The 27715-nt window shown below is 45.1% G+C and overlaps 1 long non-coding RNA gene across 1 annotated transcript; it reads left to right on the top strand.

Moving 5' to 3' along the window:
- On the top strand, window positions 1-26988 carry LOC143841278 (uncharacterized). The gene is made up of 3 exons (XR_013232651.1): window positions 1-79; window positions 1209-1338; window positions 25997-26988. It is a non-coding gene; the product is annotated as an uncharacterized LOC143841278 (long non-coding RNA).
- Window positions 26989-27715: the final 727 nt, after the last annotated feature.

Raw genomic sequence — 27715 nt, 5'->3', positions numbered from 1 at the left:
TCCAGCTAAAAGGATCAAGCGGAAAGTGTGAAAGACCCCTGCCTGAGACCCTGGAGATCTGCTGCCAGACTCAGTAAAGGTAAAGGTATCCCCTATGCAAGCACCGGTCATGTCTGACCCTTGGGGTGATGCCCTCTAGCGTTTTCATGGCAGACTCAATACGGGGTGGTTTGCTAGTGCCTTCCCCAGTCATTACCGTTTACCCCCCAGCAAGCTGGGTACTCATTTTACCGACCTCAGAAGGATGGAAGGCTGAGTCAACCTTGAGCTGGCTGCTGGGATTGAACTCCCAGCCTCATGGGCAGAGTTTTCAGACTGCATGTCTGCTGCCTTACCGCTCTGCGCCACAAGAGGCGCCAAACTCAGTAGAGATGGACTAATGATCTGATTCAGTACAAGATAGGTTCACATGTTCATGAAGGCTTTCCTTCTCGAATACAGCAGTAAAGAATTCCTCTTCTGTTCTAACCACACTGTCAAGCTTATACGAATGCACTTCTGCCCATCCATATCTACCAAGTGCTATACAGATGAAATTGCTGCTATTTGACCAGGCTGAAGTGAATACATCCTAATCTTCCAGGTTTTTGGGGGGAGCGGTCCTTTGAGGAGGGGGTTATTTTTCTTAAAATATATAGTAAAGGTAAAGATATCCCCTGTGCAAGCACCGAGTCATGTCTGACCCTTGGGGTGACGCCCTCCAGCGTTTTCTTGGCAGACTCAATACGGGGTGGTTTGCCAGTGCCTTCCCCAGCCATTACCGTTTACCCCCCAGCAAGCTGGGTACTCATTTTACCAACCTCAGAAGGATGGAAGGCTGAGTCGACCTTGAGCCGGCTGCTGGGATTGAACTCCCAGCCTCATGGTCAGAGCTTCAGACAGCATGTCAGCTGCCTTACCACCCTGCACCACAAGAGGCTCATAAAATACATAGTATTGTTATGCTAATTTACGGAGGGTGAGGGGGTGGAGATGGTGTTTTAAACTGTTTTAGCCCTGAGTTTTATTATTGTATTGTATTTTACTGTCTTATCTTGTTCTAGGGTTTTTTTTTTTTGAGGGGGTTGGGGAGCGGGTTGTTTTTTGAAATACATGTACTTGAATCAGTATGCTAATTTACTGAGAATGAGGGGGTGGAGATGGGGGTTTTAACTGTGTTTTAGTCCTGTATCATTATTGTATTGTATTGTATTTTACTGTATCTATAGTGTTATTGCTGTGAACTACACCATATGGAGAGAGGCGGTATGAAAATTAAATAATAATAAAATCAGAGAACCATGACAAGATCATGAGCTACATTTTAAAGCAACAAAATTATCTGTTTAAACTGGTAAGGTAAATATCTGCCACTGTGAATGAATTTATACATATATATATAGAATAATGGCTGATAAACAGTTATTTTTAAATGTTTTCTACTCCTTTTTTTTTTTTTTTTTTGCCGTGGAGGATCTGCATGGAGTGACTAATCACCATTTGGTCTTCTGTGAACTCCAGTAACCTCTTCTGCTAGTCAGTCCAAGAAGCAGTTCATCTCCGTCCTATTATACATTTTATTCAAATGACTAAAAGCCTAGGCTAGGGAGGAGCTGTTCACAAAAATACACTCCGAGAAACCCAAGCCCATTATGCATGGCTTGCAATTAGCTGTGAATTTCCTAACTTGCAGGGCCAGCAAAGACAGGAGGATCTAACACGGAGGGCATCATGCAAGCGCATGCAATTCAGGAGGGGCCCTTGTGCAGGCCAGTCTTTCGTGTATGTTGCAGCCGTTAGTGTAATTCCTACCCAGAAGCTGGAACAGTGGCCAGTTAGAATGGAGCCCAGTTACAACAAAGGGCCCAGGCATTCCCAGATGTTACCTTTGAACTGGAGTTTATTTGGCAGTGGTGCACACTGCATGTCCTTCCACCCGTTCCTAGAGTGACATCCCTAGACCTCTGACCACAGAAGCCCAGTGCAAGCAGATGGGAGCCACCTGTGCTGTGAGCTCGCAGAACTGCTAGCTGGTGGCAGAACTGCTATCACCATTACACGGGAGCAAGTGGCTCTTGCCCCACACTAGATAGAGGGTCATAATGTGGGCCAGCACAGCTGTGAGCCAGCAGCTTCTGTCCTGCACAACAGGGGTTGCTGTGAGCCTGGCAGAAGCAGTAGCAAGCCTATTCTTGTCCTTCCCCTCTCTCCAGTCAGGGCCCAGGGCCCAGGCCCCCGTCTTCCTTTCTTCCTCCCATGAGGGATGTAGGGAGGTGAGAGATTTGGGCCCTTTTTACCTCCCAGTTCACCCACACGTACCACAATGGTGTGTAGACATGAGAAAAAACCTACTTTGCATCAGCAGCCAAATAGCCACTGTGAAAATGATCTATGTCAATTGCCATTCTGGCTCACTGCAGAAAAATGGCAATCCTATGCCCAGTTTCCCCTTTCTATCCCTGTAACGTATAGGTAATGCTGCTTCACACTTTTCCTGACCGTATCATGTATATCTCAACCCCTAGTCCATCTTACTGGCTGGTCCAGGCAGAAAAGCCAACAGAGAGAGTAATGTTGTTGTTGCTGCTGTTGTTGTTGTTATAATTAGATTTATTGCCTGCCATTCCCAGTGGCTCATGGCGGGTTACATTAGTCTGAATAAAACCCCATTAAAATCCCAGACATAAAAACATCACTATCCAAATGAACAACGTAAAAGAGAAGCAGAAAAATATTTAAAAACCTATCCCTTCTCCCAGTAACTCAAACGGGAGGTGGGTAAAGAGAGCAAATGAAACCAGCTGGCCTCAACCATAGACCGGGTGGAAGAGCTCCGTTTTGCAGGCCCTGCAGAATGTAGAAAGCTCCCGCAGGGCCCGCAGCTCCTTCTCCTCACACTACAGGCTTTCTTAACACACTGTCCTGTAAGTTACTTTAATGCAGGGATTCCCAACCAGGGGTCCGTGGGAGCTGTGGTGGGGGTCTGCAGCCTTTTCCCTTCTGCCTAAACAGACTCAGCCACAAGCTAGGGAACCAGTCCCTTCCATTGCTCCCCTGCCCCAGCCAAGCATGAATGAGTTATCTCGTGGCTTCTGTGGTGGGAGGGGGTGGAGCCTGCACATCTACTCCTACCTTAAACCGCCTCCTGTCTATTTCCCCTTCTAGTCCTCCTTGAGCCTGCCTGTTGATGCCTGGTTTTTTCATCACCAGTTTTTATGATTGGAATCCATACTGGCGACAAGGGCTCTGAGTCGTTGGGGAGAAGTATATATTTTTATATCAGTTCTGCCATGCTATTTATTGTATGGTGGGTATTTTAGTAATGGTATTATTTTTAGGAGTTGGACCATGAGGAAGGCCGAGTGTCAAAGAATTGAGGCTTTTGAACTCTGGGGCCGGAGAAGACTCTTGCGAGTCCCTTGGACTGCAAGGCGAACAAACCGGTCAGTCCTAGAGGAGATCAGCCCGGACTGCTCCTTAGAAGGCCAGATCCTGAAGATGAAACTCAAATACTTTGGCCACCTCTTGAGAAGGAAGGACTCCCTGGAGAAGAGCCTAATGCTGGGAGCGATTGAGGGCAAAAGGGGATGACAGAGAATGAGGTGGCTGGAGAGGACAGGAAGGCCTGGAGGATCATTGTCCATGGGGTCGTGATGGGTCGAACATGACTTTGCACCTAACAACAACAACAACAATTGTTTTTAGGATTGGACTATGTTGTTTTATGACACATTTTATTGTGAACCGCCGTGAGCCAGCTTGCTGGGAGCGGCGGTATAAAAATCTAATTAATAATTAAATAAGAAATAAATAAGAAATGCGGCTGGTGATGTCATTTCTGGTGACATGACACTTCTCGGGGCGGGGCAGGGAGACGTGGCCAACTGGCATCACTTCCGGGGTTCCTCAAAACCTGGAAAATTATTTCAGTGACTCCTTCATGGTCAAAAGGCTGGAAAAGGTTGCTTTAATGGAAGGGCAGAGTTTTAAAAACCACCCTACGTCAATAACTTTTGCAGGGTTGGCAGAAAGGTTGGCTACTAGCTTTCCAGCCACCGCAACAGGAAGACCAATTAATACAGGAAACTGTGTGTTTTGTCATGCTAGTGTCCCACAAGGGGACTGCTAGAGTGTCCCCTCTCACACACACACACACACACTAGTAGTGCCTGTAATCAAAGCATACAACCACAGAGCAAAAAAACTGGTGGCATCCCTGCATCATTTACTGTTCTGACCTTGTCTCTCTGTCCAGTCAGCCTCTACTGGGGGCAGATACGTCCAACGCATCTGCACACTGGAGGGTTATGGAGCGCCACAGAATTGTCATTTTTCCAGGGAGACTGCACATCCCATCTCTGAGTGAATCAATGGCCTGGGTTTTGCTCCTTTCTATCAAAAAATATGCTAAGAGCAGGAATACTCACAGAAGCAGCAAAGGTACGCTCCTCTGAGGACAGATGATATCTCACACAATTAGCTCTTCTCAGAAACATACCTCCAAATTGATTTACACACACAAAAGGGTCAAAAGAGCGGGAAATAATCAAGAACGAGTAATTCAGCTTTAATTCCACTAGAGGTCGCACAGCATACAATGCCTATGAATACAGAGAAAATATTTTTAACTAATTTCCTAAAGAGCCAGGTAAGTTTCCCCCCCCCTCTTATTTTATTATTTACACTAAAATAAAATGTACAAAACCATGGTTGTCTCTTCCAGAAACCTATGGTTTATGCAGTCATTTAGATATGACTTTTAAAATATAATTAATCTATTCTTCAAAAAGAAAAAAGAGAACACTGGTTTACATTATGTTAAATATAATATTACTCGTTCCAGTGGTGCTGTTATAATCTTAGCAGTTACAAAGCCACAGTTAATTAATAACTACATAACAATTATGTGTGTAGGGCTTTCTGTCCAGGATGAAGACAAAAGGCCTTAATGTTATGGTCCAGAACATACTCCCCACCTTTAACATCCAGCCTATTCAAGAATTCTAGAAAACTCATAGAATCATAGAGTTGGAAGGGATCTCCAGGGTCACCTAGTCAAACCCTTGGGGGGAAAAACTTTAATATTACTTTGTGCTGTTTTGGTTGGTCTTGATGCAAGATATTGGAGGGGGATACTTTTGGGTGCCGATGTGGAACCTTCTTATCCTCTATTTCAGGGTCCCCATTCTTATTGAGCCTTCAGGCATCTTTGGAATTCTGACATTAGGTGGTGGGAACCAACCACAAAATGGCTTCCACAGCAGGTAGAGCCAGTAACAACATGGCTGCCACAAGAGGTGGAGCTGACCTCAAAATATCAAAGAATATCAGCATAACTCTAATAGCAACTATGCAGTGTTTCAGAAATAAGAGCTTAGCAGGATGTCTTTTAAAATGAACATTTTATTTTAAAATATTTTCTGCATAAGCACAGCTTACCTTCAGTCACACAGAAAGAAACCTTGTGCTGTGGTAACTACTGCTGCCAAAGCAACTTTTTAAAAACCTCCATAGCCAATCAGCTGTCCAGTGGTCCACCAGAAGCCCCGAGAGACACAAGCCCCACCTGATCCACATTCCAAAAACTCTTAGGGGGGGGGGTCAGGATATGTTCACTGGGTGCCATGGCATCTACAGGCACCACAATGGGGACTCCTGCTTTGTGCTCAGCAGTAACCCAATGTGCACAATTTAACAGACTCTAAAGAGTATCCCTCAGGGGCATCAGAGGAGATGTGTATTCAGCATGGTTAGAATAGGAACTTCCGGATGATTTTCAAATGATCTCCGCCAGTGTCCTGATTGGTTCATTTGGAGACTTCCTGTTTGTTTGAACACATTTCCCCCTGCTTGGCTCTAGAACAGCTGTTGAATCAAAGAATGACAGCTAGATTGTTATCTCTTTCTCTCTCTCTTCTGAAGAAAAAACGATTCTTTAAACAGCTTGGTACTCTGCTCTCTCTGCATAGTCAAACTCTGCCAACAAATCTGAAGCTAGAATTTATGTGACTGTGACATTGTTCCAATGTTGTTTGCAGTCATTTACTTTGAACCATTTTGTAGAAAGGGTGTGTACTCCACAGGCAACAATGGCTCCCATATTCCACCTTTAATACAATGAAAAAGAAAACTATCTCTGTAGATTATTTTGAACTAGTAATCAAGCCCGCTGCAGCTAAATGCAGCGGGCGCTAGACCACGGAGCCTCCGCAGCCGTGCGGAGCGCGGCTGCCGGGGCTCCGTGTGTCAGGGGGCTGACACTGCGAGAGGCGCTTCGTGCCTCTCGCAGCATCAGCCCGCCGGGCAGGGAGCCCCCGGCAGCCGCGCTCTGCGCGGCTGCCGGGGGCTCCCTTGCCGGCGGCCTGATGCGTCGGAGGCGCTTTGCGCCTCCCGATGCATCAGGCCGCCCTCAAGGAAGCAACTGCGAGCCACGCTCCGCGCAGCTTGCAGTTGCTTCCTTCAGCAGCCTAGGAATCGGCCGGGCCAATCGGCAGGCACTTCGCGCCTGCCAATTGGCCCGGCCGATGGTCTGTCAGGAGGAAGGGGCCAATTAGGCCCCTTCCTCATCACGGACAAAGCCCTCCGCCTGAGGGCTTAACGAATTATTTAGTCCGCGGCGCCGCGGGTGTGTTAAGGATGGTACAGTAATAGACCGTAGCTCTTTTTTTGTCTCTCTGCAACCCTTTGTTTCAGCTGTGTACTATGGAACAGGAATGGAGGGATCTGATAACATAGGAAAAGGTAGCTCAGTGGTCAAATTCTCTCCAGTAATCGGAAGGACAGAGGGAAAATGATTCCAACCTGGATTCCTATACTAAGTCCACAGGACCCAGTAGCTGAAGTGGACCTAGGAAGCATTTTGATACACTGTGTGGGTGAACCACAGGATCACACCATTGTGGCATTGTGTTCCCAGTGTCAGACTAGAGCAGCCTTTCTCAACTTTTTTACCATTGATAAACCTCTGAAACATTCTTCAGGCTTTGAGAAACCCCAGAAGTGGTGCAATCATGCAGAATATGGCTGGGAAGCATATTCCTATTCATGCCCACCCAGGGACCCTCCCCTTTCAGCCCCATCATTGTCCATTTTGGGAAAGGGAACAGGTTGACATGACCATATATGTTCATATCACCTGAAAATGTTTAGCAAATTTTTAAAAATATATTAAAATTAATTAACTCTCACTCATTCAGGAAATCCCAGAGTTTCACGACCTGGTTGGGAAAGCCTGGACTAAGGTCTGGGAGCTCCAAATTTAAATCCTCACTCTGCTATGGAAACCAGCTGTGTGAGCTTGGATTGATCATTCAGTCAGCCTAACCTACCTTCTAGGGTTAGTTTGCTGATTTTCTACCTTTCCCATGGAGGCTGAGGATAAAACAAAAGAGGGAGGAATGCGTTGCAGTACATGCCACCCTAAGCTCCTTGAAGGAAGAGAAGGATAAGCGTGCACTAAATAATTAAATAAACAAATAAAAACCTGTGTGCTTTTTCAGCTGCATAAGGATTGTAATGCACAAGCCAGCAAGACCACATGGACAGGGCCACTTCCAGGAGCGTTCATGGGGTGTGGCTTAGGGTCATTCTATACCCTATTAATGTAGCATTATACTTACCGTATGAAGATGCTACATTTTTGGAGTTTCAAACGACATCGCCAACCTCCCATGTCTGGCCAGCAAGCTTTATGTCACATCCACCATTGATTGACAGGTGGAAGAGAGTCGCATGTAAAGCGCTCTGCTCTCTTCCACCATTTCAAGCAGGCATATGGAGTGTAAGAAGCGCGGAAAGGCGGCAGACGGAAGCGAGACAGGAAGAAGGTGAGGAATGGCTGGAAGCGCAATCATTTTTAGCGTTACACCATTACACTGGTGTAACGCTATTTTTTTCAATGTGCAGAAATGCCCTTAGTTTCCCTCTTTCCTGGAGCCTCCGGCTCTCCTGATGGCCCAGCCTTCAGCTCTTCTGCTCTTCTTCTCTGCTTCTTTCCTCCTAATACAGGAGTTCATGATATGTGCAGAAGTATCAGACGATCCCCTGCTGTGCAGCACTCCACAGTTGCTTGGCGAGCTGCCTTGTTCGTGCACGCACTGTGGCTGATACCAAAGGAGCAATTTACATGTCTGCAAACACAACATGTAAACTGGCTGAAATGTGACAATAAATATCGCTTTTAAAGTCATGAGGCATGCTCTGTCGTTTTGCAGGGAAAGCCAGGCCATTCCCCAGAGAACACTCCGTCTGGAGGGGGAGCAGTGTCAGCTACTTAGTTGCTAATGGAATCGTGCAATGTCAAAGGATCTAGAGGGCAACTCAGAGGATGGATTTATCTATCTCCTCATCTTCTATCAGGATGAAAAACTCATGTTTGCCAGCTCTTCAGGAGAGACCTACGATGCTCAGAACTCTTTAGAGGAAGGGGGGAATAAAAAGATATTAGACAGAAGGACAGAGCTGGCCCGGCCCCACTGGGAGAGTAGACAGCTGATGAAGAAGAGTTGGTTTTTATACTCTGCTTTTCTCTACCTTATGGAGTCTCAAAGCAGCTTACAATCACCTTGCTTTCCTCTGCCCACAACAGGAACCCTGTGAGATAGGTGGGACTGAGAGAATTCCAAGAGAACTGTGACTGGCTCAAGGTCTCCCGGCTGGCTGCATGTGAAGGAGCAGGGAATCAAACCCAGTTCTCCAGACTAGAGTCTTCTGCTCTTGACCCCTCCACCATGCTGGCAGCAAATCAACATTAGGACTAAAGAAAAGTCTAATGAAAATACAATTATGTATTTTTAATTTTAATCATATTTTAAATCCCAAGTAAATACAGATAGAAATTTGTTCACAACTTCATATTTTTCTTTATACTGAGTGGCGGGGGCAGCTGCCACAGTCAGAATTTGTCCATAGGACGCCAGAAGATTCTGTGGCCAGTCTTATTGATAGATGAGCCATCAGTCTTTCAAGCTTTGAAAAGGGAGAATAAAAGGATCTGCCTGAAATGGCTAAACTTCCAGTGGATAGTTGGGGAGGGTCTGTTTAACTTTACATTTTTGCCACCCAGGATGCCTGGAATGCGCCCAACGTCACCGATCCTGAATCCTCTTATGCTTTCCCCGAGTCTTTTATCCCAGTGCTGCTTTCCAAAAACAAACCGACAGTCCAGTTTCCCGAGCCATTGTTCAGCTTCAATCGTCTCCTACGTAACTGATTCTTTACACTGATACACATCTCCTGGATGCTTGAATGTTGGAATTAATTCTGTTCCGTTTGTGTCTACTGTTAATTCAAAAGCTTTGTTAGGAGAGTTTAATTTGTTCTCCTCACCTTTCACTACCTGTCTCTTCTGCTCTGTCTTAGTGCCATTCTTTTATCTTCCTAACAGCTGGGGGCGGGGGTGGTGGTGGAAGAGTGGGGAATAGTTGCCACTATCAGACCAAACACATTTTTGGCTGACCTACATCTATGTTTTATCTTCTAGGATTCATTATTTGCAATGGAGGGAAAACAGTGCTCTAATTCTTTGGTTTTGTTTGTTTGTTTGTTTGTTTTGTTTTGTTTTGATATCAGCTTTGAGAATTTGGAACATAAACACGAGATTGTTGGCAATATCCAATAGAACATGAGAAAAGTGAAATCTGTGTGCGATTCACATAGGTTTGTCACGCTAAGAATTTCAGCATTTGGGACCCTGTTAAGTGGCCAGCTGTGACCTCCTGAACCAATCTCATCTCATTTTAATTGAAGCATGTTTTTTAAAAAAACGTATTACACCAACACTGCTAAGGAAACCTTTTCAGGTTATAGGGAACACATTTCCCACATACATATTGTGTCTGCATCAAGTGCCATAAAATTGCAGCTGAGTTACGGAAGCTCCAGCTAAGGCTTTGAAAGCCAAGTGAGAAGCAGAGCTGGCTTGGCCTTGCCTTCCTCTGCAGAGTCTTCCTTGGTGGTCTCCCTTCCAAATACCAGCCCTGCTTAGCTTCTGAGATGTGACAAGTTCGGGCCCTACTACACCACTTCCCTTCCCACACATTCATATTACAACTCTTTTTTTTCATTTTATTTTAAATGCATCATCTGTAAAAATGCGCAGGAGTCGATGCAGCATGCGAGACACCAAAGCCCGTTCTGTTCAGTGCAGATGGAAAAGGCAGGTATTTGCACTGGTCCATAGAAAAATCTCTCTCAGCAGGGTTCTCTGAGTAGGCCTGCCAACTGAACTGGCCCTGCCTGCTCTTGTGTTTTTAATAGCTGCATGGCCTGCAACAATCAACAGGAAAGCTGCATGGAGAGAAACATTTATATTCTGCTTACCTCTGAAAGGGAGGGGAGGGTGGCATAGTGCAGCCCAATCCTGTCTGATCTCAGAAGCTAAGCAGGGCCGGGATGGAAGGCCACCAAGGAAGACTCTGCAGAGGAAGACTCTGCTTAGGGCTGATCCTGCATAGAGCAGGGGGTTGGACTAGATGGCCTGCATGGCCCCTTCCAACTCTATGGTTCTATGATTCTATGTTTCTAAGACACTGGCTAACCCCCTCTGCTTCTCACTGGCATTTAAAGCCCCTTGCTCGGGTCACTGTACGTGAGCTGCAACACAGATGTCTGAAGACCCAACTGCTGAAAATGGCAGTGTGACAGAGAGCCGTTCAAAAGCAGGGGATCTTTTTCTCGCTCCAGGGGCTGCAAATAGTAGGAAGCCAATGGCTTATGGTACAAGGCAGTAAGCAGGCTCATATAAATTTATGCTGCTGCTATAGGTAATGATCCTGAAAAGACTCATTCACAGCAAGGTCTACAGTACAGGCACATCTACATGCCTCTCCAGGAGATTAAATGCCGCACTGAGATGTGGCAGGCAAAGTCATTCCTTTACTATGGTGATCAATGAAGGGGAAACCGTCACTGGCTGCAGTGGAACAGGCCTGATAAAACAGTTGTGAACCCTGCTTCACATGATAATAATATCCCTGCACAGTTCATTCTTGTACAGAAATGAGCGTGAAACTCATGGGTAGATGGTTGTAATATTTCTGTACATATATTTTAGTTGCTCAACGATCAGCTGCTCCATCCCATCGCAAAAAATAAAATTAAGAACCGCCCTAGCAGAAAAGTCTGAGATGTATATAGGGGTTGCTGCATAAGATGAGGGGGGGGGGGGTCTTGCCTAATGGGATTTTTCAGCAGAACTGTTAAAATTTATGAGGGCTTTAAATAATAGTATTTCTATAAGTGTTTGGAAGGCAAAAGAGGGTTATAAATATTGCAACTGCAGACGGCTACTGATTTACAGCAGAACTGTGCTACATTGCCTGGCACAATTCACCGACTTCGGAAATCAAACACACCAGGATTTCTACCCGAGCCTTCTGTCTAAGAAGAAAGCCCTTCAGCCCTGAAGCAGAAGTGTTAGACTATCGAGTTATGGTTGAGAGGCCCAAATCTGACAACCAACAGACCCTTCCAGCCAACAGCAGAGAAGAAGGACATGCCTCTACCATTAGACAACATGTAGCAAATCACCTCAGTGTGAGGTGGATTTTGAGGCTCTATAATGATGATGATGATGATATTTATTTATATCCCAACTCGTCTTCTGTTTATATCCCACCCTTCTACTGCTCAGGGCAGGTTACAACCTTAAAAACATATACAAGGTTAAAACATCAAAAAATCCCAATTTCTGCCAATCATGCCCTTGACTAAGTCCCCAGATGGGGGAGGCTTTATTTTTATAGCCCTCCCTTCTCATTTGACTCAGGGTGGGTGACAACAACAAAAAAATACAAAATCAACAGTTTACATAATAATTTGTTAGTATGCCTCCGCCTCCTGTGGCAGCCATTTTGTAGTTGCTCCCACCACTCTGTTAGAATTCCGAGGATGCCCAGAGGCTCCCAAAAGTCGGGCACCCATGGACGATGTGCTGCAGTGGCATGAATCTCCAGTGAAGAATCACTACCTGTGGGAGCAGCCTGAATCAAAACACTGGTCCAATGAGCCTAATGCTGACTCCTTTGGCCAGGTAGGAACTCACAGATGTCTGTAAAGATCTCTTGCAATTCTACTACTAGGCCTTCTAAGCATGTGTTCTGTCACTGATCTAAGAGCCACTTGTATATTTTTGAGCCCTCTCCAAATGGCATCTATTTCTCAGGGAAAATGAACAGACATTTCCAAGTATATGCTGGATAACATGAACCCTCTCTCTTCTGTCCCCAAGCTTGTAATTAGAAAACAGATCTATAATTTGACCCCGCCTGCTCCTGCCCCTTTAAGAGCAGCTGAAGCAGCATCTGTGTGGGTGAAGCTCCCCCCCCCCAATGCTGTGTGTGTGTGTGTGTGGGGGGGGGGGGGAAACCACGTCAGCCATTAAATTGCTGTGTATGAGCCACTAGAAAAAAAGCCCAGAAAACAAGGAAGGACATATAGGGTAGCTTGAGATGTCAGGCAGGGAATATAGGCCGATTTCCTCGGATCCTGAAAAAAACATGTTATTGTGATAGATGCTGTCCTAATAGCTTCTCTTTGCCATTGATCTTTGTCTGGATGGCTCAGATTCTTGACAGCTCAGTTCCCAGGAGTTTGCTTTGCAAGCTTGTAGTTAAACATGAAGAGGTCACTCCTCTAAGCTGTAGGAACAGGGCTTTATTTGTGTGATCACACCTGTTCAGTGTCAATAATGTAAATGGTGGCAGACTGAAAAAAACAAAACAAGGACAGTGTGAGGAATGTAACAGAAACGGTAACCTGCCAATACTTGCAGGATGATTCTCATTTCTCCTTCGTCTTTCTCTTTCCAGTGTCCCTTCTCTGTTTCCAGAAAAAAAACATTACCTTTCCCTTTTTTTCTACTTTCTTCTTTCTGGGGTTGCCAAACTCCAGTTGGGAATGAAGCAGTAAATCAGCCTACAACATAATATTGATTTGATTACTCACTGTCTTATTATTATTATTATTGTTATCATCATCCTTTAATATATATACCGCCTCCCTCCGGATGCTCGAGGCAGGTCACATAAAATCAATCCCCTAAAAACAGTAACAAGAACAATAAAACACAGTACACCAGTCACAACAAGGCAAGACAAGAGTGGCGGCCAGGTTCATGCAACTAACCCAATTTCCATAACCCCACTAAAAGAAAAAAAAGTGTGGGGGGGCTGATGGCACACACAACCGCCACATTTGTGAGGGGCGGTGGATCTCCCTTGCCGCCCGGCCTCAACCAAAAGCCTGGCGGAAGAGCTCCGTCTTGCAAGCCCTGCGGAATGTTGAAAGTTCCCGCACGGCCCGCAGGTCTTCCGGGAGCTCATTCCACCAGGTCGGGGCCAGGACCGAAAAGGCCCTGGCCCTAGTCGAGGCCAGGCGAGCTTCCTTGGGGCTGGGAATGACCAATAGGTTAGCCCCCGCAGAGCGTAAGGCCCTGCGGGGGGTATCGGGCAATAGGCGGTCCCTCATATACGCTGGGCCCAGACCACGGATGGCCTTGAAGATCAAAACCAAAGAGCTGGGTGTCATCAGTATACTGATGGCAACCCAGCCCATAACTCTGCACCAGGTGAGCCAGAGGGTGCATAAAGATGTTAAATAATGTGAGGGAGAGCACCAAGCCCTGTGGGACCCCACAAGGGAGCCGGTAAAGGTCTACTTATATATCAGCCTTAAAAAAAAAATTACCATTGAGAACCCCTTGACACATTCTTCAGGCTTTGAGAACCCCGAAAAGTGGAGTGATTATGCAGAATATAGTTGGGAAGCATAGCAGTGTACATGCTAACCTGGAACCCTTCCCCTTCCCACCCCATCTAGGACCAGCAATGGCCATTTTGGGATGGGGTCAGGTCAACATGATCATATATGGTCATATCACCCAATATGTTTTTCAAATATATAAAAAATAATCAGTTATCACCCATTTAGGGAACTCTTCCACGACCATCAAGAAACCCGAGTTGAAAAAGCCTGCTATATAGTTATGATTGGTAATTCCCATTTCATTGTGTCTAAGGAAGTGTGCATGCACATGAATGCTTACACCTTGAATAAAACTTTGTAGGTCATAAAGGTGCCACGGGATTCAACCTTTGTTCCATTAAGTCAGACCAATAGGGCTACCCATTTGAATCTATGAGAGACCAGAATTTGGAATACTCCTTTGTGTTAAAGACTTCCTGAAAATAATAATAATAATAAAAGTAAAGGGCAATAATAATAATAATGACCAAGGAGTGATGAAACTTCCCCCCCCCCCTTAGTGCTAGTTTTCTGGGTAAGTGCATTTCTTTTTAATACAAAGAAATAAATGCACCCTATCAAATTGGTGCAGCCCATTCAGTTATTTCTGGTTGCTTTCCAGGGGTAGTCAACCTGTGGTCCTCCAGATGTCCATGGACTACAATTCCCATGAGCCCTTGCCAGCATTTGCATTTGCTATCCCATTCCACAACTGTCTGAAGATCCCTCTCAGTAATTAAACTTAGATTTCCATGTGTCGATGTAAAACAGGCTTTCTGAACAGCCCTAGAAGTGTTTCCTAAATGGGTGGGAGGTAACTATTTTTTATATATTTTAAAAATTGGTTAAACCCATCCACCCTCCCAAAATGGCCAATGATGGCCCTGGAGAGAGTGGGAAGAGGAGGGGCCCCGGGTGGGCGTGTACACTGCTATGTTTCCCAACCCTATTCCGCACAATCAAGCCACTCCTGGGGTTTCTGGAAGCCTGAAGAAAGTTTCAGGGGTTTCTCAATGGTAAAAAAGTTGAGGAAGACTGGTGTAAGATAAGAGATAACAAAGCAATGTACTACAGGTACAAATAGTTCTTGAAGCTTCCTGTTTATGTTGTATGTTAATGCAGTCTTGGAGAATGTTGGCTGTCTGCCCTTCACGTTTTTAGCACAACTGGCAAAGTTTTGAAGAGCTCATCTCTTTATAGTGCTTGCCAACTACAAATTCATCAGGCGCAGCCAGTTTATCAATTGACTCTTCAATTGGCTTGGGTTATAGTTCTTTCCTTACATTTTTTCCCCTTTTTAGTAGGCATGTGTGTGTGTTCTGTATTCCGGGCCAGTGGCTTTTCCACAGGAATCTGCTTTGTCATTGAAAGAACCATTTTGGAAAATAAATGACAGGATGTGTTTTTTCCAGAGACCAGTCTTTTAAAAATACGGTGGATAAACAAAATGCTTGGGATATTTTATACAAAACGAGGATTATACATTCATATTTAACAGACCTCAAAGCCCCTTTCAGTCATTTTTGTGCATTTTTGTGGCTTCTATTCAGATGTGTTGGGAGAGTGAGCTACTTGCACTCTTGCATTTTGTGTGGATAGGGCAATCCTCATAATTACTAGCTCTAGTGTGTGCCAACGTGTACACTCCATAAGCTGGGTTTCTATTCATAGGAAGCTGGAAAATGACTGAAAATTGTCTGTGCATGAACAAACATATGTGAACAGCCTCAAGGAGTTGTAGTTTATCCCCGACACCCTAGGAAATACTTCAGGGAAGTATTCACATAATTCAGAAGTCAAACCGACCTTTCCTACCCAATCAGTTACTATATGCTGTAGATCTTCTTTGGTTGTCTTCAAGTGCTGTGTGTTTCCAGTTTAAAAAATGAACCTCAGAAGCCAGAGGTTCGACCCAGACAGGATTCAAAAGGCCTATCTTGAGACACAAGATAAAGAGGCACCTGTTCCACTTGGGTCTAAAGTTGCCAAGTCCAGCTTGTGAAATTTCTGAAAATTTGGGGACAGTGCCTGAGGAGGGCAGAATTTGGGGAGTTGCTCAATGGCATAAAAGTCTGTCCTCTGGAGCTACCACTTCCTACAGGGGATCTGATCTCTGTAGCAGATGTAACTCCAGGGTCCACCTGTTGTAGTCTTGCCTGGGTAGGGATGCCAGTCTTCAGGTGGCACCTGGGGATCTCCTGGAATTACAGCTTATCTCCAGACTAAAGAGATCAGTTCCTGTGGAAAACAAATGGCTGCTTTGGAGGGTAGACTCCATAGCATTTTACCCCACTGAGGTCCCTCCCAGACCTAAATCTTGCCCACTCCTGGCTCCACCCCCAAAGTCTCCAGGTATTTCTCAACCCAGAGGTGGCAGCCCTATACCTGGGTCCTCCAGCACCTCTCCCAGCAGTGCAAAGAGCCAGGTGGATCAAGAGCCTGCATCAAGAATTAAGCCAAATGTTCAAAGAAATATCAGTCTAGAAAGAGAATGCTTGGCTTGGGCAAACTTAATGTATCCATATCTGACTGGTACAATCTCAAACAGAGTTATACCCTTCCAAGTCTATTAATGGGCTTTGAAGGAGACATGTTTCAGATTGCTCTGCCAATTAAGCAGATTAACAGTATAAGCACTTTAATTTAATTTGCCCTTTTTAAAGAACATTATACTTTAATGTCATAATTCAGTTGTTAGGTGTGTAGCATTTTCTTATGCATTCAGAATTAAGCAGGTGAATCTTTACCTGACATGGTCACATGACACAGAAAACCTGTCTTATGTATCAGGTAGTTAGTTGATTGAGCACAGGAGTGAAAGAGTTAACAATCCAACATTTATTTTGGTTATTTGGTTTTACTTCTTATAACTTCCTCCATGAAAGGGCATCAAACAGTTTATGACTTAAAGAAAAATCTAATTTCAGTAACATTTTTCATATCTGGAACCTTTTCACATAATTCAGAAGTCAAACCCACTTAATTCACTGCAGTTTGTTTTCTACTACTGTCCCCTTTTCCAGTTCATGTTTATTAACCATAGCAAAAAAATTGATAAAACATAATAATTACAAAAACACAAGCACAGCAGGGACAGAACAAACAACAGATGAGTTAGAACTGCTGGCAAAACAGGCTTAAAAGCATTTCATAATAAGTAGTAAACTAAGTGCCTATTTACACTCTGCAAGGTGGGCATCAAAAATATTTTTGTCAATTCCCTGCAACCATCAAGGGCTTTCCAGTGATCGCCGGGTAATTATTGGCGAGCTCATAATCCATACTTTGTGTTGCTTCAACTAGTGGTCACGTTCTGATAAACATGGGGCATGTCAGAAACGGGATATCACAATATATGGCATTAAGCGTCTTTCTTTGCTTCCTCATTGTAATTATGGAGTCTTAAATTGAGAGGGACGTTAATGTTAGCACTTGCCGACTGCAGCGGAATGCAATCGTTAGGGAGTCCTAACTACGTAAAAGCTTTCCTCAGCGCAAATCAGTGAAATGTTACCATTTATATCAGGACTTTTTAAATAGCTGCCACTGAAGATAAATCGCAGCATACAAAGATACCTCTTAGCCAGTTTTTCAGTTCTTGTTTAAGTCATTGCGGACTCCAGAAAATCATTTGTGGGGGGGAGACATATAACTGGATCGACTGAGCTATTTTCTGGAACTAAATTGGCAGTCTGGGGATTTGGATTGTAAATGTTCTTATAAAAATATCTTCAGAAATCTCCTTTCTGACATGTGCATCAATTTAAGCCAGAAGTTAAACAAGTACATGTATAGAAGACAACGAGGCTTTGGTTCTCTTATAACTCCCCCCCCCTTCACTACCCAAAGGAGCCTTAAAGCCTTAAAGCGAATTACAATCGCCTAGCCTTCCTCTGCCCACTACCGACACCTCATGAGATAGGTGAGGCTGAGAGAGCTCTGAGAGGACTGCTATGTAAGAACAGCACTATCAGGGTTGTGATGAGCCCACGGTCACCCAGCTGGCTGTATGTGGAGAGGTGGGGAATCAAACCTGCCTTGCCAGAATAGAGGCCAATGCTCTTAACTACTATACCAAGCTTGCTCTTGATTTTTTTTACTGTTCTAGTTCTTAGTCATGCCAAGGATATAGCCTAGTAGAAAGATCATTCAAAATGGAGAGCTGAAAAGGCCCTGACCCTGGTCAAGACGGTGCACACTTTCTCAGGGCCAGGGACCACTAAACTATTAGTGTTTGGTGATCTTAATGTTCTGGGGGTGTCTGGTGGAAAGGTGGTCCTTTAAGTATTCAGGGTCCAGACAGTGTAGAGCCTTGAAGGTTAAGACCAGAATCTTTAACTTGACCTGCACAAATCCTTCAATCACAAAATTTTGATCTAGGGAATGAATGGCTGCAAACCTGAATGAAATCAGTTCTGCCTGATATCAACAACCTGATAAACACCAATGAAAGACCACAGGCTTCTGACTTGCCACATAAAGTCTGGAAGATGGCTAATAGAATATGAATAAGCTTTGGGAGTTGTGCAGACCTATTGCTTAAATGGGGCAAAATATCAAGTCCCAAATGTGATTGTGGTGCAGTCCATTGTCACAGCACCATCTGTCGCAGGGATGTGAACTTCATGCTTTCCAGGGAGATGTGACAGAGTTCTTTGTACTCTCCCTAGCTGAAACTGAGGGGATTGAAAACTTAGATATTGGTATTTAGGGGGACTGCCCCATCTGTCTGCATGACTGTTGTACTTACTTGGCTACATATTCTATATTATTATATGCTTCCTGCGTGTAACTCTGCCATACGGTAAAAAAATAATGCCACTTCAGGATTCCACTACCACCTTCCCTTCCGTGCGTAGACCCAACCTCAAACTCCAGGTGCCAGACCACTGAATCCATTGCCCAATCAGTCCCAATAAGGGCTCCTGCGAGGCGAACCCCTGGCACCTTCTCCTCATCCTCACCCAGGCTCTTCCCTGCTAAATATTAGATCTCACTCGAAGGCATTTGTTCTCCAGCCCTCGTTTCATTGGCTCTGACTCTTCGGAAAGCAGCGGGAGATGTTTTCTGCTCGAGCAAAGCAAACTTGGACGCTTTTCAGCTTATGCTGCAGCGAAGGGGGCTGGAAGCCATAATCTGCCGTGACACCCAAAGCGACAATAAAGTCAAACGTGGGCTGTGATGTTGTCACATTTAGCTATTTGCTCCTTTCCCCCGTCTTTGGAATCCTCCTTGAAAACTCTGACTCATGAATCTTAAGCAGAATGCCCGGACGTGCCTTGCATTCATGGGGTTGGCGTGGCCTGGTGAATTCATTCCCATCAGGAAAAATAAATATTGAGATCCTTGCCAGCGTATCTTCTTGTGGCTTTGAAATGTCATCGTTTCACACCTGATAGAACAGTGACTTGTGCTGCAAACATCAGACCTGAATGCATGCAAGGTGTGTGTGTGTGGGGAGATGTTGCATTGAAAATGGTGGTGGTGGTGGTGGGGTAAACTTCACTGTGGCTTAAAAGGCTTTGTCCATAAGATTTCCTCTTTGAAAGCGGTCCTTGAAAGTACCTTGGTCCCTGTGAGAGCCAGCCTCAGCGAGTCTATTTGGAAGTAAGACCCATGTTTTTCAGTGGGTCTTACTCTATGATTGCAGCTTTCCTCATTCAGCATTTTGGATACTATGTCATAATTATTATTTGAAATGCCTCTGGTGCCAATAACACATAAAAGGACCCAACGAGTCCAAGGACCCAACATTTTAATTTTGCACTCAGTATTGGCTAAGGGAAGACTGGGATTCTGTAAGCATTTGGAAAATGAAGCTGGAAGTATCAAGGTTCAAATGTAATCGTAGCCAATATTTAATATGTCATAATTAAAGACTGCCAAGCTTTTGACATTTTAATTAAGTTATTCCTTTCCTTGGACTCTCAAAAGTTAGAAAATTACAACTGCTATGTTCAATAGAGTTGTACCCTTTTAAGCCTGTTGATATCAGCGGGTTTAGAAGTATGTTTCTCTGCTTAGTGTTGCACTCTAAGAGTCAGATACACACCCCCAAAAGACATTTAAAGGATAAAAATGATACTAAAAGGCTAAAAAACACATAAGGGCCTTCTGTTAAGAGAAGGGTGAGGTAAACAAACCCTTAGAGAAAGGAAGGTTAAAACAGTTTGCTGCACAAATTAAAATAACAATTTAGTTGGTGGCTTTAGCTGCCACCATTTGTTGGTCTTATTGTTTCTCACTCCTCTTTCCAAATGCATTTTAAGAAGTTACCCCTCTTTTCACCTGTACTTGTGAGCCAGCTTGGTGTAGTGGTTAAGAGCAGTGACTTCTAATCTGGAGATCCTGGTTTGATTCCCCACTCCCCCACTTGCATCCGGCTGAGTGACCTTGGCTAATCACAGTCCTGTAAGAGATGTTCTTCCAGTGCAGGCTTGTCAGAGCTCTCTCAGCCCCACCTACAGGGTGTCTGTTGTGGGGAGAGGAAGGAAAGGTGACTGTAAGCTGCTTTGAGACTCCTTCAGGTAGAGAAAAGCAGCATCTAAGAACCAACTCTTCTTCTTCTTCAGTAATCTCAGGTCTCTCTCAGCCTCCCCTCCCTCACAGGGTGTCTGTTGTGGGGAGAAGAAGGGAAGTCGACTGTAAACTGCTTTGAGACTCCTTTGGGCAGTGAAAAGCAGGATATAAAAACCAATTCTTCCTCTTCCTCTGTGTGTATGTAGTTGCATCTCCTGCAGTAGCTATCTTGTAGTCGGCTCCTCCTCTTGTGGCAGCCATTTTGTAATTATACCTACCACCCTGTGTCAGGATTCCAAAGGTGCTCATGGCTTCTAAAAGACTGGGGACTAGGGGTGTGCGTTTCGGCCTCCGAAGCAGCCGTTCCCTCCGGGCGCAGCCAGCATCACGCCGCGCCGGGGGGGGGGGGGGAGAGTGGTGCCGGCAGCGGCGTGACAGCGGGCGCAACCACGCAGGCGCGGAATTCCGAATCGCACAACCCTACTGGGGACCCCTGCTCTAATGTCACCGAGAAACAGGAAAGGTCATTTGCTGACAGCAACTGGCTGTTGATTTGGGTTACTGAAATCTGCTTTTTGCTGCGAACCCACAAACCTGAAAGGCTGGTGTTCATAGTTATGAAGAAAGCAAAATCATTACCTTGAAGACACTTGTAATGAAAGTAAAACCAGGCCTTCTTGACCATGTTTTGCAGGGCCCTCTGTGGAAACTATGTTCAGAGAAGCTGCCTTCCCTGGAAACCTCTGCTGTATACTAGCTGTCCTTCTAGAAACAAACCTCACACATCACATAGATCAGTGGTCCCCAACCTTTTTATCACCGGGGACCGGTCAACGCTTGACAATTTTACTGAGGCCCGGGGGGGGGGTAGTCTTTTACTGAGGGACGTCACCACTACTGCCTGAGCCCCTGCTCCACTTGCTTTCCCACCGGTGCCCCTGACTTCCTGTCACACACTGGGGGGCGCTGCCAGCAGCAGCTGCACAGTGCCACACCAAGGGGGAGCCCCAGTCATGGCGACCGCTGGAGAGCACCAAAGGTGAGCTGGTGGCAGAGTGGCAGGGCAGCCCCTGAGGCAGCAGCTGTGGAAGAGCCGTGGACCGGTACTGACTGACCGGGGGTTGAAGAATACTGACATAGATGAACGTTTTGCTGCTACTTAATAAAAAAATCTTTGCTGTGGCTGAGCCAGACCTGACGCTCCTTTTACACGTTTTTGCAAGCTGTGAAAAGCTTCCCTCCTCCCCTTTCAATTATTTTTCCAGTTGGGAGACTGAGAATAGGGGCAAGAGCATATGGGGAAGAGGGGAGGTGTCCACATTGTCAAGGGAAGCAGACTTGGTCTTGCGGTGCTGTGTTTTAGTGTGGGCAGAGAGAGCAGACAATGAAACAACTACTGCAGTGCATTGTAGTAAGACAAGGAGCATTGGCCTTGTTGCCTTGGCAACAGGGAGGTTCCCCTCTTGAGTAAGGGCAAATGGTTAACTTAATTTGCCCTCACTGATGTCATGTAGCTAAATCTGATGTCATCGTCTTCAGTATATCCTCCCTGATAGGCTGGGATCACATAATGAAGAAAAGCCATAGGAAAGAAGTGTGTGGGGAAATATTGGCAAAATAACAACAGATTAAGGGTACACGCTGGAGGAAAGTACAATTTAGATGTACATTCTTTGAGACTGGTCTCCCCCCTCCCAAAAACATTTCAGCCATCTTGAGAATACATCTCTGAAGCAAAGCATCCAGTACAATTTCTGTCTTCATGATCAAACCCAACCCTCTAAATCTCAGTTTACCCCTGACATGTATTGTATAGAGACTGTTTTTGAGGGGGAGTTTTAAAAATCATGTTATGTTGTTATAGATGGCAGGAATGATCTCCTGGGGTTTTTTTTCAAGCTTTTATCGAAAGCCAGGTTTATACATTCTATCAATAATTCAGAAACGAAATTCCATTAAAACTTGCTTCTTACATTACTGGTCACTCTGAGACGTATGTGTGAAGAATATTTTAATCCAAAGCAGCACGAACTGGCTTGTCTGGCCGGCTTGCATAGTCCCTGACTTAATTTAATTGGCACCGGAGACGCTATAGCACCAGGCAGCTACAAATCAAACAGTGTTGTGGCTGCTACTGACTCCTAGCAGCTCTTCAAAATTAATACTCCCCCCCCCCACAATCTTCCCTAGCCACCCTCACTGCAAACTGTGATGACCATGAAGGGCATGTTTGAATGCTCTGGAGTTCAGAGGCTAGAGCACAAAATAGGGATTGCTGGTGGCGTTATTGGTTGAGTTTTGATCTGAGCTGTAGCTAATTATCTTATGTTTTTTGAAAGAAGACCAGCTGCTGTGTAAGTTTTCCTATGTGGCCGTGTTTTTAAAATATGTGACAAAAAATGCCTGCAGCTAAAAGTTGACACACTTTTAATAATGTCGATGAAGGAAAAAGTTTCACTGAGCCTTGAAAAAGTCTATTGAAGTTCTGAAAATTTACCCATCCAACCCCCCAACTCAGAAGTTTCCAAGGACTGCAGTGCGTTACAGTTTCCTGGGTTAGGAAAGATGTTTCACGTATAGGCCTGATAATGAAATGCAACCGCATGCATTTACAAAAATATTGCATCATACCAGTACTGTCATTAGGGAATCAGGATTGTCACTCACTTTGCCCTCAGTAGCAGACTTGGGCATATCATCATGTAATAGACAAAATAGCCCTCAATAAGACAACCCTCCTCAAGCCTGCTCCAAACCGCTGGGTCACCATGCGTGGCTCTTCAGCTCCCCCCCCCCTTCGTGCCACTGGCCCGTTCTTAAAGGCCATGGATGTCGTATCCCATGTGGTGGCATTTCAAGTCCCCCTGCTCATCCCCGGACACAATCACCCAGACAATTATTTTTACTTTCTGGAAGCAGCAGCCTCCTTCTCTTTTTTGTGAAGAATGTTACCCTCAGGTAACACTGTCTTCAGGGTGGTTCTCCAGAGCAATGTCTGCTTCCTGACAAGGTACTAGAAGGGAGAGCAAGGGGACTTTCAACATGGAGGCAGGTCATTTTAGTCGATAACAGACAACTCTGTAGAAAGAATAAATGGTTTGAAAAAACAGCGGCTGTACATCTGTGACTTCCTGGTCGAAAGGAGCCGCCAAAGAACCATTACCCCGACGGGTGGCTTGGATTCCTGGCCACTTATCTCTGTCACCTGCTCGCCCCCCAGTCTGACTCAGTCCAATTTATTAAAGTGCCAGTGAAGTCATCCATGCTGAGCAGGAGATGAAAAGGACATCCTCTGCAGACGGTAGAAATTTATGCCTGCCTCCCTTTTGGCTCTCCTTCCCATTCACAGTGTCTTGTGCTCATTGCCAAGGAGCCAGTGGGGAGAACAAGCAGGAAGGTGGAGAGGGCACAGATGTGCTTGCTGTTATGGGGAAACAAGGGATATTGTGGCATTGGGAGATCTTTCTGGAAACCAAAACTCCTGGCTTAAAATGATTTGTTCCTGGTATCATGCCTCCCTGGCAAAATTCCAAATAGAGAATAGCTGGGAGTGCAAGCCCATGCCTTTAATGCTGTTGATAGCCTCTGGGATTGATGGTCTGCAATGCAGCTTTGACGTGCAAGTCCATTTAGACATAAATAAGGATCACTGTTCATTCAATAGCAACTATGCCTCTCTTGTAATACTCCTCTGCACAGATATAGGATAACCTCGTTTGTGTGTATATGTGTGTGTGTGTGCCTGTGTTTGTTTAAAGGATTACAGTGGGTACCATCCCAGACAAAGTGTAGTGCTTTCAAGTCACAGGCTTTTCAAAGGTAAGACAAAGCACACTTAAATGTGCTTCATGTTGCAGGAACCATGCCCAAGGTGTGTCTATGCTGACCAGATTTATGACCTAAGAGGCAGGGGTGGGCAGGGCAGAGCTCAAAAAGAGTTATTACATAGCAAGTCTTTGCCAAATGAAAACAAAAACAAACAAACACCTGCCTCTGGTTTTTGACAGCACATTAATGAATTGCTGGACAATCGCACCAGTTCTAGGTACATTATACAGAACTCAGAGAAGAAGAGGGTGGCGAGATGAACAAGAGAGGGCTCTTGCTTTTTAGGCCTGCATCTAAACAGCTACGGGAGACATGCCAACTGTCGAGTTTTTTCCATTTTTCACTATGTATCATCATCCTCATTGGTTTTATTTATAACTTGCTCTTCTCCCTAATGACAGCCCAAAATGACTTACTTAATTATCTTATCCATTTTATCCATTTTAGATTGCTTTAGGATGCTTAGGGCTGATCCTGCGTTGAGCAGGGGGTTGGACTAGATGGCCTGTATGGCCCCTTCCAACTCTATGATTCTATGATTCCATTCTATGATTTTATCCACCCAACAACTCTGTGAGGTTGAAAGGGTGCAACTGGCCCAAGGTCCTGCAGCAAGCATCAATGACACGTGGGGATTCGAACCTGGGCCCTCAGATTCTAGTCCAACATTCTAAATACTAGACCACACTGGCTTTCAAAATCATCACAGTATCACCACACACAGCTTTGGAAAGTTGAAAGTTTTAAATGTTGTTTGTGCAGAATTAGTCTCAGGGTTTCTTGGATCCCTGCCCTTGTGTTATTGAAGTAGATATTCTCACCAGTAGCATCTTTTCAACCTACCACGTGACAAGTGACATCTACCAAAAGGTTCTCCAACCAGAGGGAGTTTTCTGTGACAAACCTTCTGGAAAAGTTGAGGCCTACTAGAAAAGTTCCAGGCAACACACAGGCTCAAAGGCCTATCCTATAACGTCTCAAAACCACACCTGAGGGGAACAAGGAAGATCTCAAGTCACAATTGGTTCCCCAGCACCTGTGACAACCCCATCTAAGAGCATGGCCCATGAATCTTTACATGGGTTTTTCTCTGTGTTTACTTGTGGATCCTCTGTGCCCTCTGTTATGAAATGTTCTCACAGAAACAGAAGCTAAATCAGACAAGAGCAAGAGGAAATATTCTGAGCCAAGGGGGAAGGGAGAGGGGCAGCAGCCCTTGACAGAACCCTTGGTTTGTATACAAAAAGTCTCGGATGCAGTTGTTGCTTTTTTCCAGTTAAAGAATTTAGGTATCAGGTGCTAGGAAAGAGACACACACGTACACTCACAGGTGGGAGGCCTTAGAGAGCTACCACCATCCAGAGCAGACAATACTGAGTGTGATGATCCAATGGCTTGAATTGATATAAGGCAGCATCCTGTGCCCATAGGTCTGTATCAGGGTTGCCAGTTCTGGGTGGTGAAATCCCTGGAGACTTTAGGGATGGACCTGGGAGCGGGTGGGATTTGGGCAGGGAGGGACATCAATGGAGTATAATGCTATGGAGCCCACCCTCCAAAGTAGCCATTTTCCCCAGGGGAACGGATTTCTTTGCAGATGAGCTATAATTCCAGGAGACCCCCAGGTCCCGCCTGGAGACTGGCATCCTTAGTCCATATACACCTTTATTTCTTGAAGCTTGATGCAGCCAATGATAGGAAAAGGAGGTTTCATAGGTGGGTTTCATAGGTTTTCATCTCCCCCGGTGTCAATTCATTCATTATCTATAGTGTGTTTTTTCCAGCCAAAACTGACCCGCCCCTCCCCAATCAACTTACAATTAAAATCCTGTGCAAAGAAGCAATATGATTGTGTGTTGGAGGTGGGGAGCGCATGGCAGCATCTCCTGACATCTTAATTTATTTCGCATTTTAATCTGTCTTGCAGCTCATTGGGCAGAAGCGGCTCTCGGCAGTATAAAAACAACAGCACAACATGGTCGATAAATTATTTAAACCACTGAAATCCATAATGAGCAAGCGAAAACTCCAAATGTCGCCTTTTCCAGCGGAAGCCATTCAAGTGATTTATATGCACACGTGAACCCGCTCGGCACAGTGTGCGACTCGAAATGGAAGAGTCCTCCGCGGGAGCCGCGTGTGGCTTGCACCGCTTGCTTTCCACCTGTTGAGCGCTGTAAAATTTATGAAGTCAGCTTAGGAATGCATAAATATTGATTTTTCCCCCTCTGCAACATTTTTATATTTTAGCAAAATCCATATTGTCTCATTAGTATTGTCTTCCCTCTCCTCGTATTTTTCAAGAGCCCCATACACTCGTCTATTAAAGGCTGCTGATAAATTGTACAACGTGGTCATCAGCCTAGAATTGTTGGCCAGACGGAAAGCGGGATGCTCTTTATGTAGAGGCACACACACTCTGTGGCTAGGTTGCCACGCCGTAAGCCAGGTATTTGCATTTAGATTCATTCATGAAGCAGTGTCCCTTCTCCTGACGATGCCCCTATTAAGTCTGTGGGTTCAGTGATCTTCAGTTCTTCAGAACAGCTCTTTTTATTTATCAACTCCAGCAACAGACTACAACTAGTAGTCAGAGTTCTACAACTAGTAGAACAGAGAAAAACAGGCAAACTAATGCACTTTTATACCTTTCAGGCAGCCAGCTGCTGCCTCTGATTGGCTGTAAGCAGAGCAATCTGATTGGCCCTAAACAGAGCAATCCAACGGGCTCTAAGATTGGTTAGTTCCTTGGCTGCCAGAAGCCCTCATTTGCATCGGTGGCCAAATCCCCACAGATACAACAGCCCCTCCCCTCTGATTTGTTTAATTTTCCTTCTCACCATTTTTTAGTGTAAATATGGAAGGCCTCAGATTTGCCACACAAATGGAGGGGGTGGGAGAGAGGAGAAAGGACAACATTCAGGATGAAAAAGGGGGGCGATGCCATTAGGGTTGCCAACTCTAGGTGGAAAAACATCTGGAGATTTAGGGGGCTGGAGCCTGAGAAGGGCGGGGTTTAGGAAGGGGAGGGACTACCATGTGGCATAAGGCTATAGACCCCGCCTTCCAAAACAGCCATTTTCTCCAGTTGAACTGATCTCTGCCACCCGGAGATCAGTTGTAATCCTTGAAGATCTCCGGCCACCACCTGAAGGATGGCAACTCTAGAGTCCATTAAGATGGCATTGGATCCACTGGGAGATTTTTGAGTGCACTACTAGAGCCTTTGTGCAAGTGCAGCCATGCTAAAAAGATCACGCTGGCAGCTTGCAGTAAAGCTAAATGGATTGTATTCCTCCAACTTGCATTTCCGCTTGTATAAGCACAAATGATTATCGGGATTGAGTGTAGTGCAGTATATCTGGGTGCCACCGCTTATCCAAATGGAACGGTTCTATGCCTGTTTACATTTCCGTTCACTCATCACCGGATCCAACTCCAGGGTGGCTGGAAAGATGTGACGAGACAATAAATCCAAACCAGTGCCAACTCAGTCTCCTTGAAATACTTTCTTTCAAACCTATTCTTTCAAACGCCCCCACTCTTGGCATTCAGCATGACATGAAGACCAATGCTCTCCTAGAAAATCAATTTGTGTAAAATGAATGTGCAGGTAATAGATCTAGGGTCCTTCCCTGTGCATGAA

The sequence above is a fragment of the Paroedura picta genome, chromosome 7 (assembly GCF_049243985.1).
Source record: "Paroedura picta isolate Pp20150507F chromosome 7, Ppicta_v3.0, whole genome shotgun sequence".
Taxonomy (NCBI): domain Eukaryota; kingdom Metazoa; phylum Chordata; class Lepidosauria; order Squamata; family Gekkonidae; genus Paroedura; species Paroedura picta.
The sequence above is the reverse complement of the archived record's forward strand: the minus strand, read 5'-3'. Positions and strand labels throughout refer to the sequence as shown.